This window comes from Alligator mississippiensis, chromosome 2 (assembly GCF_030867095.1).
Source record: "Alligator mississippiensis isolate rAllMis1 chromosome 2, rAllMis1, whole genome shotgun sequence".
NCBI classification, from domain to species: Eukaryota; Metazoa; Chordata; order Crocodylia; family Alligatoridae; genus Alligator; species Alligator mississippiensis.
In genome coordinates this window covers 231,683,976-231,702,155 of record NC_081825.1, presented here as the reverse complement: position 1 = coordinate 231,702,155, position 18,180 = coordinate 231,683,976, and the positions used below count along the sequence as shown (strand labels likewise).

Below are 18,180 nucleotides of genomic sequence, written 5' to 3'. Positions count from 1 at the left end.
TCTAAACAATTCTCTGTACGGTTCCAGAAGCAATTAAGGGCGTTTTGCTTTGTATATCTCACACAGGTGTGCCGAAGCCCGCAGACAGCACGCAGAGCAGAGCCTGGGCACAAGGACAAAAATTCTTCCCAGAGGAAAAGTGAAAAATCTCTGTGCGTTTGGGGGATTTAGGACAATGTTGGCTAAGACACAGCAGAGTGCACCATAGGGAACAAGCCTGCAGTGGGCAGCCGGGAAGAGGCCTCACTGAGACTTTCACACCTCTAACTCTTCTGACTTAAGGCTGCCTCTTTACTAGTGTGGTCTGAGAAGAGCAGATAAGAGCATTGTTTCTCTGCCCCAAATGATTTTTCAGGAGATTTAGATTTAAGTGCTCAGTTACTAAGTCAATCAAATGCAAGAATGGGAGGCAGATATACAGGTACCTAACTAGATCTGGAGGTTAAGAGGTGTTTCCAACTAGCTAATCAGTTCAAAAGATGCCAAGAGGACAGAAAGGAAGAGAAGCATAAACCACCATTATAAAGCAAACCGTTTTATTAGTTTTAAAACACCTTTTCTAGGTACAGAAGTTATATATTCCTTCCACAGACTGCTCAGAAAGGGAACAGCAAATAAAATGACCTAACTGCAATAAGTAAATCATAGTAAAACTGCATCTGTTATCACTGACGTTCAGTGACCACAGCCCCACGAACTCCCCATGCGGTCAATGAACCAGCAGCAACAGTCACACTACTGCTGGCATGCTGCCACCCCTACAAATAAGAAAACGAGCAACTGACACTAATACTGCTGAAAGGGCAAGATCTGAGAAGCTCAAGGAGACTGAGTTGTGATTTTGCCTATGTATGTTCTTTGGGTCAGAAAGGAAGCACAGTCTGGCACCTATGTCCTCAGTTTTTACAAAGTGGGAATAAAACTCCCACCTGTCTGGTTATGCTTCTGTTTTCATTTGCTACAAAATGGAAGACAGGCCTGTGCTTGTGCCCAAGGGGGGAAGTGTTTCTCTCCTTCTTTTGTGGTGAGATGACATTAAATCTTAATTTATAATTATGACATCTTCCACTACAACATATTCCCTCAAGAAATTAAACCCAGAAAGCTACCATTTATAGGGCTGAAAGTACCTGGCAGAAAGGCAGGGCAGGAGAACTGCTTTAGCACAGCTGAAGCCTTCTGCATAGTAGGAACCTCACCTGTCGCTGGAAAATGGTACCAGCAAAACATGTTGGCACTGCACATGCTCTTAACTACCACTGTGCAGGGTGAACTATGGTTTCTCAAATGATGCTGAACACCATTTGCTCAAATTTGTACTTGAACTGAAAACTCCTTCAGCCCTCTCTCATCTGCATCCATTGTTAACACCCATCATCAACAGCGGGCAGTTTTCCTAGTGTGGCAACAGGTGGACATATAAAGAAAGGCCTTACCACTCCCTTCTCAACAAATACAGGACAATTTCTTGGCCTAACACGGTTCAGCTGTCCTTATTCTCAGCCCAAGGGATTTCTGTTCTGGTAGGGATAGTAGAGCCTCTGGTGGATGAAAGAAGTGCAGAAAAGCACATGCATGCACACATGCCTGTGTACTCATGTACACACACATACACACACACACACGCATGCACACACGCACGCACGCACACACACACACTTAACATTGGGTAGTTTGTACAAATGACCTATGCTTCTCTGATAGACCCAAATCATAATTTTACCAGTGACTTTTTGGGGGGGACGAGTGAGCTGTAGGTGGGAGGAAGTGGATTATATGAAGCTACAAAACAACCTACTGCTGTTGAGTCATATTTAGAACATCGGAGAGATTAATATAGCACTTAAAAAATACATAACTTTCTTCCTTTATCTGTGTCCCCTGAAACACCACACATCCCCCGCCTTTACCTCAAGCTGATTTCTTTTTTTTCCAACTAGGTTAGATTTATTTAGTTTGCAAAACTCTGAAGGCACATGTGTGAATGTCTGTAAATAACCTAGTGTGGGTGACTGTTACTGGGATGCCCCTCTGTGTCTTTGACAGGGAAACCCCCCCTTGTACTGTTGCATGGTTCTGTACTGTAACCAAATTCTCTAAAGCAGAAAGAGGGGAACAAAACATGGCCTAAATCCAACCCTGAAATCTACCTTCACTGGGAAGAATTCTCCATCCACTACCTCCAGCTGCTTTAAGGCCCATTTCATGCTTTTACATGATCTTAGAGCAGTGGTGCTCAATCTTTTGGCCCTGTGGGCTGCATCCCTCATGCATTCAGCATGCGAGGTTAGGCTCTATGCATCCAGATAGGTCCTTATGTTCCCTCAGCCCAGCCCTGTATGCCTGGATTGGATCCCCCCTCACTTTGGCCCAGCCCTTTACACCCAATCTAGCGTGAAGGGTCACACTATACAGCTTGCTGGATTTCCCACTGGTCCAGAAATTTGGCAGCAGGGGAGCAGCAATTGATGCTGCCACTCTCTCACGCTGCCAAATTTTTGGACCTGTGGGGAGCCTGGCAGGCCGGATGGACCAGCTCTACAGGCTGGATCTGGCTTGCAGGCTGGGGTTTGAGCATCCCTGTCTTAGTGGCTCAGATGCCTCAGTGCTTTTATGCACCTGAAAAAATATTACATGTTTACAATAAAAAAGAGATTTTCTTTAATAGTCTCCCTCTGAATCTTTACACAACTAACGAAGGCCTTTCACCTCTGGATCACTGGGGTCATGTCTGTCTGACACCAATGCTGAAATGAGGTTAAAGGGACTCACTGGGGTCCCCAGATTAATCACCAAACCTCTAGAGAATGTGGCATGATTTTGTGCCTTTTGTAGTTTTATCTCAAGAGAGACGTGGGATGGGAGGAGCAGGGGGTTGCTGCTGCTGCTGAAGCTTCAGGTGAGCTAGCAGCCCCACGTTGGATTCCAGCCTGAAACATCAGAGGGGATGCAGGCCAGGGTGGAGGTGCACTGCTGAAGTAGTGCAGGGTCCAAGTATTGACAGAGCAGGAAGGAGCTGCCGCTTGGTATTCAATAGCTGTGGCGGAGCTGTGAGGAGGAAGTGTGAACAGTACCTGAGAAGGCTGCGGCTTGCTACAGGCAACACTCAATCTTTCACTTTCCTGTGCCCCAGACACATCTAAGCATTCTGAGAAAAAACAAGCAGCAAAACAATAGGTGCCTGTAGGGTGAATAATAAAGGCCCGACTTCCCTCTTGGAACTTGACTGCTGTTCGTAAACTGCTCCAGCTGCGCTCTCACGGTTTGGGACGTCAGCAGAGCTCCTCCAGTGAATTACTGCCTTGTTTTCACTCTGGGGCCATCTACCGTATCTTTTTATATACTGTATTATAAATGCCTCGTGGGTTAGTGTACTGTGAAGACATGGTTCTCCTCTCTCTTCTGCAAAACCAGCATCTATACTGGCATTTTCTCACTGATTTAAAAAAGAACATTAAAATAAAGGTTGTGTCAGTGGGAGATGCAGGCTCACCCATCTCACAGACTGAAGTGTCCCACTTATTCCAAGAATATGTACAGGTGTGTCCACAATTGCACGGATCAACGACAGACTGAATATTATTCATTAATGTGACAGAATGTGTATGTAACTATAAGGAACCAACTCTATAGGAAATGGGCTAAATTCATCGCTAGAGCAACTCCATCAACTTTAGTAAAGTTACACCAAGGTGAACTTGGCCATATGATTTCAAAATGAATCCTTTTGTCCTTATCGGGGCCTTCCAGGCCTGAAAAAGTCCATAACTGTTTTGCCTGTTAAACATTATTGTGAGAAGATAAACAAGGGTTTTCCTAGAGACTGATTACTAGGACATCTTCTGCAGTTATTCTCGTATGTGAAATAAATTATTTAAGGGAACACAATAACAAGAAAGGGCAGATTGGGACTGTCCCTTGTGTGGGCATGTAATGGTCTTTCTCTGCTTCCTGTTACTTCCAGCTACGGAAAAGTCACACCTGCAGTTCCCTGCACATGTAGTCTGCCACCTGGCTGTGCCTCGGTGGGTATTAGACATCTCAAAAGGGGCAGGAAAAAGATGCAGTAAGTCTCTCCGCTGCGGCAGCAGAAGACTCTGCTCTCACAACCGGCACTGTGGTTAGAGGATTCAAGTCTCCAGGACTATCCACCCAGTACCTTTCACCAGTCCCAAAGAACTGAACAATATATCTTTCTTCTTGTCCTGACTACCGACATTGCGGAGCAGTTCTGTCACCGCTGTGAGGCAATGACATCCTGAGATCCACAGTTAAACTGCAATGCCTGAAAGAAAAAAGGTGGAGCATAATTTCCTTATGTCTGGTGGGATTCATTCTCTTTCTTATATACTGCTAAATCATTGCTGCCAGAGCTTGCTTATCCTCAAGGCTCATAGGAATTCTTCAGGAGAACATGTTTTTTGCCTTTGGTGCAAGTCAGATGGTACCAGGTATTAAAGGTTTCCTGAGGGAAGACACCTGCACGTTCCCTCCCCAGACCTTCAACCTTACACCTCTTACAAACACTGAGCAGTACTAGCAAACTATAGGGTCCAAAATGTAAGCCTTTCTAGAAAAGGACAATCTTAGTTAGGTCTGTTTGCCAAGTGATGCAGCCTCCCCCTTCTGTTTAAATGAAAAGCATATTTGTTTAAATGAAGAAACAATGGACTCGAGCTGTGATTCTCAGTCAGGGTGATGGGATACCCTGGGGTGCTGCTTAATCCTTTGAAGGGTGCCATGAGGTATTATGAGATAAGCAGATAAGCTAAGTAGATAAATGCAGGCTGAGGCTTGTCCCTACCTGAATGATCCCGCAGCCCCACTGCCTAGCCATTCTGCAAGGAGGTAAGAACCATAATATATAAATTAGTTTTTGAAATTGGGTCCCACTCAATTAAGAGAAGTTATGGAGGGGTGCCTCAAGTCCAGTGAGGGGTGCCTTGAATCCAAAAAGGTTGAGAACCACTAAACTAGAGTCTCCCATCCCTAGATCCTCCTTTCTCTGAGAAAGCCTATGCATCCCTAAAACACTGGGATTTACCCTGGGAAAATGGGAGAAGCAGCTTTTTAAGGAAGCCTCTTGTACAGATATTGGCAGCACATCTGGAATGGTATTTTATTAACTGAGGGCCCAGCAAAAGAACACAGAAATCATTCCCCAGTTGTTCTACACATTGAGTCATATTTCTAGTAACTGTGTAGGTAATCACATGCCACATATTTTAGTTAAAAGAATTACATGGAATCAGCAGAAGACAGCCACTTGCCACCATCCCAGGTTTCCCAAGTAATCATAAGCAGAGGCAAACAGTGGGAAGTAAGGAAGTACCCATTCTTGGTGAGAGAATTGAATCATGCCAGTTTGTCATCAGCTGGACAACATGAAAAACTAGTTACTCTTGACTTTTTGGGGTTCAGAGACTTTGAACAGGGCACTTGCCAGCTAAGTCTGTTCCATACAGAAAAAAAAAAAAGAAAACCTTGTCTCCCTCTCTTTATTTAATGTATAACTAAGAAGATATTTATTTTTTATGTTCAGATATGCAGACTGGAAAGGAAGGGAGAGATGAAGAAATTGTAATATTTATTACAGCCAAAAGTTTACAGTGCCTAACAAAGAATAAAACATCATATTAAGCCTTCATGTCAGAGAAAGAAAAGGAGCCAGATTGAACCCAGAATAATAACTCTCCTCACATTCTTCCACGCTGATCTGTTCAGTGTATCAGGCACGGCTGTTATCAATAGAGATAAAGTGGCTGACTTGCCAACCTAGTGGAGAAAGGATGCTTAAGATTTTTTTCTTTCTTAAGACACAAGGGTGTTGTTCTTACTTAGCCCACATCTGAGTACAAAGCACCTCCTTTAAGTCCACCCCACATAAAACATACAGTAGCAAAACCAAAACACTGTCTTCACAAACCATGGCAGTTCTAGGACGGAGGTGAGAGGATGGTCTCTCCACCACAGTATTCGCTAATGATTTATCTGAGTTGGGTGTTGGGATCACAGAGAGGCTCCCTTCTCCTGACTGTATAAATGGGGAATATTTGTCCTTTACCCCTTTTTATTTGCTTTTTTCATAATCCACAGTTCATTTTCATCAGTTTATGAGAGACAGACTTTCACATGGTGTGTGGAAAAAAGGTGTATAATGAAGACAGAGCCTTACTGGGCACACACTGTGCAAAGGGATGGCATTTGTCAGTGCTTGAAAAGAAGAGTATTGCATCAAAAGATCTGGCAGCTAGGAGGAAGGCTGGGGGTGTTGGTACAAAGGGGTTTGGAAGCTGGAGTCAAATAGGGGAAAGGTGTTTTGTGATTGCAGAGGGGGGTTCTGCAGAGACTGCCAGATGTCAAGGAGGGTAAGGACAAAATGAAATGCATGAAGGTGGGTATATAATCATAAAGAGCTGGAAGTAGTTGCATTACAACAGGAAATGAGAGGAAGAAGAAGATTTTTGCAGGCAGAGCAGTGTCGGAGAGGGAGACTGATTCCTTACAAGGTTCATCCCTGTCAGAGAGAATATGGCACTCGCACAAACTGTGTAGGACATGACAGATCTGAGTCTAGCATTAAGAACAGAAGTGACCATTTAAGAAGAAGGACGCCACCCTGCTAGAAGGCATATCTACAACAACTCCTAGGCTAAGTACAGACATTCCAAAAGCCCGAGCCTGAATTGATTCAATCTTTGCAGGTTTGTCTATCCTGCGTAGATTGAACCGATTTGCAAGTAAATAGACATTCACTTCTAATTCAGGACATGCAGGCACATGCCTACAGTGGCTCAGGCCAGAAGCCGGGGGGGGGCACTAGAGCGAGCCCTCCCTTCCCTTCCACAGTGGCCAAGGGAAGCTGAGGTGAGGGGGGGGCTGTGGCCAGGCCCTGGCAGGCCTGAGTATGATTGGGGAGGGGCTTAAACCCCCACCCTTGCCTGCAGGGCCCCTAGCCCGGATGTGCCTGGAGGGGGAGGGGGGAAGCAGCCCTTGCCAGGCTTTCTGGAGCAGGGGAGTGGCAGCATGGCCAGACCCTGACCCCTGGCTGGCATTGAGCAGCCAGAGTGGGGTCATGGCCAGACCCACCTCCCTGCCCCAGGGCAGGGAAGGAGAGAGAGAGACCTGCCCCCCCCAGCGACTCCCTCACAGCCTGGCTTGGCCTAGATGCAGGGAGCTGGGAACAAACTGGGCTTGGCCGAAAGCATAGGGAGCCGGGAGCAATCTGAGTGTGCAGCTCCCGCAGCCCCAGCCTGAGCCCCACCTCCATCTGGGAAGGGCCCTGCCCCCATGCCCTGGCCTGGTTTGCTTCTGGATCTCCGTGCTCAGGTTAGACCAGGCTGTCAGGGAGCTGCTGAGGTGGGCAGAGCTCTTCCCCTCCTCTTCCTCCCCCATCACAGGGTGTGGGGGAGAAGGGGCTCTGTGCAGCGCTGCCTCAGTGGCTCCCTGACAGCCTGGCCTGGCCTGGGTGTGGGGAGCCAGGAGCAATCCGGGCACACAGCTCCCACAGTCCCAAGCCGAGCTGCAGCCAGCTGGGAAGGGCCTGGCTCTTCTGCACCCACCCTTAGCAGTGCCCACGGGCCAGGCCGGCTCAGCCCCAGCCCAGCTCAGCCCCAGCCACAGATGGCAGGGCTGGGCCAGGCTAGGCTGCAGGGGCAGGACACTTCCCAAATGGCCAAGACTGCGGGAACTATGTGCCTGTATTGCTCCTGGCTCCCTATGCCCAGGCTGGGCTGGGCTGTCACAGAGCCGCTGAGGCAGCGCTGCACAAAGCCTCTCCACCCCACAGCAGGAAGAAGGAGGATGGGGAGAGCCCTGCCTGCTGCAGCGGGTCCCTGACAGTCTGGCCCAGCTTAGGCACAGAGAGCCAGAAGCAAATTGGGCGTACAGCCCCAGTGGCCCCAGCCTGAGCCTCAGCTGGCTGGGAAGGCCCTGCCCTGGTGGTCCAGCCCGGCCCTGCCATCTGCCTGGGGCTGGGGCTGTGGAGCTAAGCATGGACAAGTGGCAGCAGCAGGGGTGGCTACAGGGGGGCTAAGCAGCAGTGGCAGCGCTGGGGGGGGGGCTTTGGCCACCCCAAAATTCGCCTTAGCCTCTGCAGCCACCTCTCCCAGCCCTGCCACCACTGCCATCCACCCTATGCAGGCTGTAGCAGCTCTGCTTGCCCTGCTCCCGCCCACTGCGCAGCCCCCACACACTGGGAAGAAGCTTGTCCCCAGGACACCATGGGGCTGCTGCCCCTGTCAGGACCCCTGTCAGGCATGGCCAGACACGGGCCTGGCATGGCCCCCTGAGGCAAAGGGTGAAGGGAGGGTGTTTATTCATCCCTTCCTCCCCTCCCTCCTTCCAGGGAACTCCAGGTAGGGTCTGCCTGGCTGGGGCATAGCATCCCCTGTCAGGGGGCTCTCAGCCTGTGTGGGGGCAAGCAGCAGAGGTGGTGGCTGGGGCTGGCAGACCCTGGCTGTGGACCCCTGGTGGGAGAGAGGGGAGGGAGGGGGAAATAAGCCCCCTCCCTGCCCCCTTTGCCTTAAGGGGCCATGCTGGGCAGGCATCTGGCCATGCCTTCTCCCCTGCTCCAGCTAGAGCAGAGGGGCAGGGTCAACCCTGCTCCCTGGAGTAGACAGCACAGCCCAGCCCAGCCCAGCCCAGGGCTGCAGAGCATGCTGGGATTCTGGGGGACTCTCATTTAACATGAGCCAGGAAGGGGTCTGGGACGGAAGTTCCATAAGCCGGTTTGACTTTTATCATTAAGTCTGATACTATATTTAACCATGTTTATCTTAAACCAGTTTTGACCATTTTTAAACTGGTTAATGTGCACCGAACTTCTGTTCTGTTATAGGTTTAAACCAGTTTGTAATCACTTAAACTGGTTTATCCGTAACTTCTGTCCCTAGCCATAGTGATTACCCCTGACTTGGTTGAAGTCACTCCAATTAAGAATCCAAACTGTACTCTCCCGGCTACTCTGGCTCTCTAGTCTCATGTAAATTCCCTGCATCACCTACATTTTTGGGAATGAACTAGTGTGTTTAATGTCTCTTCAGTGTCCCATCTGAAAATAAAAGTAAATATCTAACTCTTTCCATCAGCTTTGCCAAACAATGAATGTCAGGAAAATGGCTTACTTGAACCACTCCAGCAATACATAGTATACTTATTAACATGCAACTGTCTTTTCTACTTGGTAACAGCATCTCTTGGTTCAAGACTTTGCAGACTCCTTTCGTTAGTGCCTACCTGAATCCTGTCTCTGAGACAAGCTCCTCTGTCATGAGAGCCAAATCTTTTTTTACACTTGCAGCTGTAACTGGGGCCCATTGGAGCATTTCCTGAGTCCTTCCAGTCTTAGCTAACCCCCGTTTCCTGCCAGACTGCATGAGAGAGTACGTGTAGTCCATCACAGGATGGCTTAGTGGTCTAAACTTTGTGCAACTCCCTAGAATCACAAATGCAAATCCCAGAAAGGTTAACTAAGTAGATTCCCCAAAACAAGAAGCAGAATTCTACAGAGACCTTACAGCCCATGATTCTGTGTGCTCTGTTTGCACAACAAAGATCCCCTGGAATTTTTTATTTTATTTTTTGTAGCATGTGGGGCATGTACTGTTTTTCTTAGCCACCATATTATTTAGTAAGGTGTTAATTTGTTGGTTGCTGCTCTCCAGCTAGTGGTACTGTATCTCATCTATGAAGCATTCTGGGATCCCTTAGGATGAAGGTGCTTTAGAAATACTACATGGCAAGCAGAAACAATGTTTTTTATGATTACGGAAGGGGTTCTCAAACTTTCTGATACTGCAACAAGGAGGCTGCAAACTTCTCTTCCCTCCCTAAAAGCAGTGGCACCGGGGGCAGGGCCGCCTCCATTGAGCACTCCATGCTGCCACCATGCGCTGTACGCCACTTCCCTGCATCCAAGTCCGGCCAGTCAACGAGTGGGGGACAGGAGGGTCCCTGGAGGCCACCCAGATTCAGATGTGGGGAAGCGGTGCACAGCACACAGCGGTTACACAGAGTGCTCGATGGTGGCAGTGGCCCCGCCCCCCGTGCCACCACTTCTAGGGAGGAAAGAGAATTTGCAACACCCCTTTTAAGTTGCCAAGGGGTCGCAACCCACAGTTTGAGAACCCCTGGATTAAGGCACTGAACCAAGACTCAAGTCATGTGGGTTCATCTTCTGATTATGCTACACAAATCTCCTATGACGTCAGGAAAGCAAAACGCTGGCTTGCATCCATAGATGCTTCTCAAACAAATCCCAGGATGTTGTTCTCCCATTGTACTCAGCCTTGGTGAGGCCGCAGCTGGAGTACTGTGTCCAGTTTTGGGCTCCACAATTCAAAAAGGATGTGGAAAAGCTTGAGAGAGTCCAGAGAAGAGCCACGTGCATAATCAGCGGTCAGGAAAACAGACCTTACAATGACAGGCTGAGAGCTATGGGACTCTTTAGCCTGGAAAAGCGCAGGCTCAGGGGCAATCTGATGGCCTCCTATAAGTTTATCAGGGGTGTACACCAGGATCTGGGGGAACAAGTGTTCACCAGAGTCCCCCAAGGGATGACAAGGTCGAACGGTTATAAACTACTGCAAAACCGTTTTAGGCTGGACTTAAGGAAGAATTTCTTTATTGTCCGAGCCCCCGAGGTCTGGAATAGCCTGCCATCGGAGATGGTTCAAGCACCTACTCTGAACGCCTTCAAGAAAAAATTGGATGTTTATCTTGCTGGGATCCTTTGACCCCAGCTGACTTCCTGCCCCTGGGGCAGGGGGCTGGACTCGATGATCTTCCGAGGTCCCTTCCAGCCCTAATGTCTGTGAAATCTGTGAAGTCAATTAATCTCTATTCCCCATCTGTAAAATGAAGTCAGTAGCACTATAAGGGGTATTTGGGTATTCAGAATATATATTAATGTTCAGAAGGTGCTCAATATTCTGCAGATGGGCGTTACACAAGGTGAGAGGAGGTGCCTGCAGTAACAGTGTCACCACAGCCATTTATGCACAGGTGTGTCTAGATGCCTTCCTCTCAGGCTCTTAATACACTGCCGAGTTATTTAAGCTGTGTGTTGGATAGGGTTATTTGGGCCAAAGAGCTTTCATGGTTCAGAAGGCCTTCTGCAGCCTCTCTCCATGGACGTGAACTTCACACTATATGATTTGGGATCTCACAGACTAACTGAATAATTAATACAAACATTATAGTTCAACTTCAAGTAGCTCCTGTTAAGTCAGCTTTTCTTTTAAAAGGGGTTCTACAAAGTCTAACATGAGTAGAAAATGTTTGCATGTGAAATGGAAAAATAAATTAATAAAAACATGTTTGCAATGCTGTAATGCTGAGTTTTTCCAGCAATAGGTAAATGTCGGAAAGAACCAGGAATGAGACTGACTAGGAACAGAAATGGAAAATGAGCAGTCCAGTTTCCTTTTGAACTAATTACAAAAAGTGGGCATCAATATTTGACTAAGCATGTCTATAATAGTTTTTTTCTCTTGGCTCAGAAAGCTTATTGTTTATTTCATACCCCTGAGCACGTAGAATTTCTTTTCACAGACTTTCTGGAATATTGCAGGAAACACCATTAACTTTACGCTCACACAGAAAGTTTCTGCTATTGTAATTAAAAGTATACATCCTCACCTGATTCTCAGATTTGGCATCAGAAAGAAGTATATTTCATATTTGTAATAACAAAAGTGTGCATTAGCAATTTTTATTCTGAAGGCTCCCAAACCAATATCAGATCATTCACTAATACTGAAAATTGGTTTGGATGGTCTGGACAGAGATTTAACACTTACAGCAATACTGCAAAAGAATAAAGGACAAAAAGTAAGAAATACTATATTTGTTGCATATTACAAGTCTTCTGAACAGTCTGAACATAATCAGCCAGACAACAGTAGTGTAAAGAGGGATGGCTGATTAGGGCAGTATCCACAGGTACTCACTTAGAGGGGGTGCAGGAATGGTGGGGAATACCTCTGCTGCAACTGGTTTAGTCTCTGGCACCGCTGCTGCCCAGCACACAGACCCTGGTAGCTAGGTCACTAAACACAAGAACTGCACTTGAAAAGGCAACTGTGTAATGGGATCACCGAGTTCACATAAGCAAGACCTTTGTTTAGTATTTCATCTGAAAGAGAAGGAAGACTCTGCTGCTGGAGGTGCTATCACCCTCCTAGGTATTAGCTCAATATCAGATGAAAAAGGAAAATCATCACCTACTGAATCATCAACATCACTTCCTGCTGCATGTACGTGTTCTTAGGAAATCTTGATCTAATTATTTTCAAGGCCCAATCCCACTTAGCTAGCAAGATCAGACAAGACCTCTGTCCCAGATGGCATGGTTGCAACAAGTTTCAACAAAAGTATTTGTTGCAAGAAGAATGCACTTTAATTCATTTGCTCTTCCTAGGCTTAAAGATGACTACACCCATTTTGGTGCATACTCAAAGAGTACAGCTGCCCTGTCAGAAGCCAAGTTCTACTCCTCACTCCAAACTTCTTTTCTTTGGCTTTGAAAAGTATCCAGGTGGCTACACAAGGAGTTATAGAAGGGACAGGGAGATGGCAGAGCCAGGGAGAGGACCTACATGAGAAGCAAAGAAATGGGAGATACCCACACACCATCAGTCCATCCCCATCCAATCTGCCCACAATGTGCTGTTGTACTGAGCCTGCAGTGAAGCCGGGGGATTTGGCACTGACATGGTGTGGAATAGTCATCAGATATTTAAAACAGAGCTGAGAGAACAAAGAAGGCCTTTGTAGTGCAAGGCAGGACTGAAAACCCTGAGCCCCAGCCAGCCAGCTTGCACAGAGTGTTTGCTAATATACACAGTAGAGTACATTCCTCTCATTTGATTACATGACAGTTTTATATACCAGGTACATGGGGAGCTTTTCTTAACCCTTTCCCTGCTGCAGTATTTATAAATAGCTTAAAGGGACACAACCAGAATAAAAATTGTGGTCTCCTTACTGCCCTGTCACATACAACTCCACTGCAAACAAGGGGTTTGCACATATATACCAGGCAGCAAGTTCTGACCACACAGATGCTAAAACATTCTTATCTAGTTTGCTAATAACAACCAATACAATTAAACATGAAATCATTTTTTAAAAATACATTTACTTTCACTGGTGCTGCTCTTTATTTTCTGCATTTCACTTGACAGCAACACTAGATTTTTTTCAAGGGGATCATAATTCCCCAGGCACAACATAAAATATAGAATTTAGGAATGCAGTATATCCACCAGTATATCCCCTGTTGTTAAATCATACAAGTAGGATCCACGATCCAAGGTTCCCTGCCTACCTCTGCAAATGACTCATTATATAGACTTCAGGAAATTGATTCATTCATTTGTGCCTCATATTCCTCAACTGTAAAGTGACACGAGCCCTGCTTGTAAAGTGATTTGAGATTAGGGATAAAAGTACTAAATTAGAGCTAGGTAGTATTATGAATCATTAAGTCGAGGAGACTTTCAGGTGTGCAAATTTAAGCATATGCATACTTACTTTGTAGAATTGAGATCCATAAGTTATAAAGTACTTTGGATTCCTGCACAGCAGTTATTCAAGGAAATCAAAGCACTATATTCCTGTTCAATTAACTCACAAACAAAGGTAAATTTATGAGCTCTATTATCATTGTTATTAATAAGAATTGCTATAATTAACAACAATAGCAATAATAATAATATGCAAGGTGATTTAAAACAGATTTGCTTTTTTCACTACAATACAAAACAAAAGATAAATAATAAAAGAACTCAGACAGATGGGTATGGGATAAAGCTTTCACCTATATTGTTTTCATATCCATTGTGCCTATCTTATGGAATGACATTCCATTAAAAATGCATAAGTGCCTTGTGGGGCAGCAAGGTAAGAATTATTTTCATATTTAAGACATGGAGAAGCAGACTGTAAGCAAAAAGGTGAAGTACCTCGCTCAAGACCTCTGTGTCAGGGCCAGAATTAGTATTCAGGAGTTATTGACTCTTATTTCCATGCTCAAGCCACTTAATCAAACAAGGCTGGTTCTTAGATAGAAAAGAAACATCTTGGGGCAATATGTGAAATTTGATGGAGGGACAGACAGAAAAGCTACTGGCAACAGTAGTGGTGAGTGTTTGTAAAGGGGCTCTTGCTATTTTATGTGAAAGCTCTTGCTACTTCATGTGAAGTGTGACAGCCAAGGAGTTACGCTTTTGTCAGTTCCTGAACAGATTCTGTAATAAGGAGGATAATTTTGAACTGGATCTTGTAATGGATGTGGAGCACGTAAAGGTACTGGATAAGAGATGTAGAAGAAGTTGGGAAGACACAAGTTGGAATATTCTGCACATGATGGAGAATATGGAGAGGAGAGCATAAAGAGACAGAGGTATGTGTAGATGAATATTTCAGAGAAAGTGGAGTTGAATTTATGGCAAAAAAAAACTATGTCGGGGTTGGCAATATAAGACCTGGGGGACAGATCTAGTTTTCAGAAACATAGGACCTGGGGAGGCTTCAGTGGTACATCAGTGCCAGGGCTTTGGTGACATGTCAGTTCCCTCCAAGGAGCTGGTAGCTTTAGTAGGGTTCCATCGACAACTGCTGCACTGTGACTATACGTTTCTGGCTTTTGATTCAGCAGGGTAAGGATCTGTCCCCTTATGGATAATGCTACCAGCATTGAAGACATGTTTATACATCATCATTTCTATTGGACAGGACGTGTCATAAGGATGTCTGACAACCAGCTTCCAGAATAAGTCCTATACTCCCCACTCACCAATAGTCACTGATCTAGAGATGGGCAAAAGAAGAGATTCAAGGACACCTTGAAGACCAATCTGAAGAAATGCAATATTAACATCAATACCTGAGAGACTCAAGCACAAAATCGTCCTCAGTGGCACTGTGATGTACCACAAGGCATAGATAATTTTGAGCCTGCTTGCCTCACTATGAAGGTGAATAGACAAGACAGACAAAGAGCTATCACCCAGCATCACCAGGATCTGCATCTTCTTCCTGGAACTACTGGTCATATCTGCAATCAGATATACAAATCTTGGATCAGCCTCCTCAAACACTTACAGATTCTCTGATCACTTCCCTACTTACTGGAAGACTGTTATCCTCGTATCAAGGGACCACTGATGGCTGGTGGACAGAATATCACACATTAACTTTACTAAACAGTTTAGCCTTTTCTCTCTAGCAGTACCAAATGCATTGGTGGTGCACAGGGGGTGCACGTGCACCCCATATGAAAAGGTCGCACGCCCACCCTGCTGCCAACACTGCTGGCAGCATCTGCGGGCAGTCAGCGATCGCTGCTGGCCACTGCCAATGCTGCTGGCAGCATCTGTGAGTGGTCACCACCCTCCTCCCCCCCACTGCCGCCAGCGCCGCCATGCCCTGCCAGCCTCCAGGGGCATGTGTCGTTCATGACCATATGTATATGACCCTGTCCTTTTCTGCAGGCATAGGGACCCATTTCATCAGTGCCTTCTGCTCTGTGCTATCATTTAAACCAATGAAAAATGGATAGCTACCAAATCAACCAATACAAGGGGACAATGCCTGCAGAAGTGTGACTCATACTGCAAAACCTATGGCAGGCAATGTGAAATTACATACTCTTCATACACAGTCATGAGTAAAGCTACAAGATAAACGTTAACTTTCTGCCTTGTATGGATCCCAGATGTCACAACTGGTGAATACCCCTCAACCTCTGCATATAATCCCACAAACATGGGGTGGGCAAAATTTGGCCCTCAGGCCAAATTCAGCCCACCAGGCCATTCTATCCAGCCATGGAGCCCTTTTAAAAGAAAATGATTACCAGCCCACAGCTACCCCTCTGAAAACCAGCAGGAGGTTCAGGCTTTCAGAGGTCATGTGACACTGGGCCGGGCCTGAGTGGCTCCATGCCTTCACCTCTGTGGGTCCCCCACACTCCAGCTGGGAGCTGTGGGCAGCCACATACGATCAGGCCAGGCAGGCTCCATGTCAGCACGTGGGGCTCCCAGCACTACAGGTGAAAGCTGTGCCCCACCAGGCTGGGCTGGGCTGGCCTGGCTCTGCACCTCTATATGCAGCTCCCCGTTGGAGTGTTGGGAGTCCCATGTGGAGGCTTGGGGCCAGTCCAACCCAATAGTATATAACTTCCTGTGGCTCCTGGCACCCCAGCGAGGAGCTGCGCACCACTGGGCTGGGCCAGTCAGTTCTGTGCTGTCATGTGCGGCTCCCAGGACTCAGTTGGAGCCGCTGCCAGGGGGCTCTGCCTGGCATGGGCCATGAACATCCCAAGGGCCCACCACCTGCTGTTGCTGCCGGCAGCATTGGTTATGTGCCATGGGGGGGAAGGGGGCATGTGGCAGGGGGGCCCACATGCACACCACACCCTACCCATACACCCCCACCCATGCCCCCACAAACCGCATGCCCACTCACACACATACCTACCCCCTACACCCATATTCACCCCACACCCACCCACAAGTCCCACACCAGGGGTGGACAATTATTTCAGCTGGAGGGCCACTTAGTGAGTTTTAGTGAGCTGTCAAGGGCTGCAAGGGTAGCCCCAGCCCTTGACAGATACCCCACCCCCTGGTCACCATCTTGGGACCAGAAGTTCCACCCCTAACACCTGACTTTTGCCACCAGAAGTCCCTCCCATTGTCCCCAGAAGCACTCCTTGTGGGAGGGGAGGTTGCCATCTTGGAACCAGAAGCCCGCCTCCCCCTGCATATCATATGCTAAAAATCAAAAATCTATTATAACATATTTTAATTTTATTTAAAAATATATTTTTGTCCTTATTTATGTGCATTTGTGTAGTGTATATAGAGGAGATTGCATAATTCAAAATAAAGTTTTCCTCTTGTATATTGCGTGTGGGGGTGTATGTGGGGTGTGGTTGTGGATGTGTGTGTGTGCAGTGTGAGTGTGTGTGGGTGGGTGTCACAGTGTGGGGTGGGTGTATGTATGGGGAGTGTGGGTGTGGGAAGGGTGTGGGTATGTGTGGGCTAGATGTGTGTGTCAGTGGGTGTGGTGTTTGTGATTGTGTGTGGGGGAGGGTGTGGTTGTGGGTTTTATGTGGGGGTGTAGGGGAGTATGGTGGGGTGTGCATGTGGGAGCCCCCCCATACACACACGTGCTGGCGGCAGTGGCAGCAGCAGCAGACAGCGGGCCCTCAGAGTGCTGGTGGGTTGTGCAGGCAGAGCTGCCTGGCAATGCACATCTCCAACCAATTCTGGGATCTGTACGTGGTGGCAGGGAGTGGGGCCAGGCTGACCTGGCTTCATCACATGGGGCTCCCCGTGTCTCACGTGCAGCTCACAGGACCCAGCCAGAGCTGTGTGCTGCATGGTGCAGGGGGGGGGTCAGTGTGATGGAGCCGGCAGCCTGGCTCTGCTTCCTGCCCCCATGTGCAGTTCCCCCAACTCCAGTGGGAAGCAGGAAGCGGAGGCAGCCTGGCTCCATTGTGTAGGGCTCCCCAGCACTTCTGGCAAAGTCCCAGGAGTTGCATGTGGCGGCAGGGAGTAAAGAAGGCCACCAGCTCCATCATATGGGACTTTCCCCCCAGTCGCATGCGAGTCCTAGAAGCTGCACATGAGCTGAGGGGAGTCCCCCACAATGAAACTGGGCCAACCTGGGCTCCACGCTCCTGCTGTCCATGGGGTCCACAATCCAGGCTCCATACTCCCATCCAGCTGCTACTTCCCCCTGCCCACTGCTGCTTCCCTACCTGCTGCCCAGAGTGCTGGGCAGAAACACAAGGAAGAGCTGCTGGAGACCAGGGGAGCTGAGCAGTTCCGCAGGTGGCAGCAGAAGCAGTATGGGAATGCACTGCACTCCCATACACAAGGGTAGGAGTGCAGTGCATTGCCCGGGTGGGAGTATGTGGGCTTGGCCCCATGCAGAGCACAACAGGTACAGCCATGGGTTGGGCTGGGTTTGATTAATTGGTGGCCACCTGCCCACAGGCCAGATGAAATCACTTGGCAGGCTGATTTGGCCCACGGGCTGTATTCTGCCCACTCCTGTCCCACACACACCCATATACACCACCCCCCTGGCACCCTTCTCCCCAAAAAACCCACTAGTGCTAGCCCCAGCAGTCTTACCTGGTGGCCTGGAGCAAAAGCAGCAGAG

General features: G+C 47.6%; 1 protein-coding gene across 19 annotated transcripts in view; it reads right to left on the bottom strand.

Annotated features, from left to right (window-relative positions):
* RAD51B (RAD51 paralog B) overlaps positions 1-18,180 on the bottom strand; it is a 700,041-nt gene that overhangs the window by 60,723 nt on the left and 621,138 nt on the right. The gene's annotated exons all lie outside the window — the stretch shown is intronic.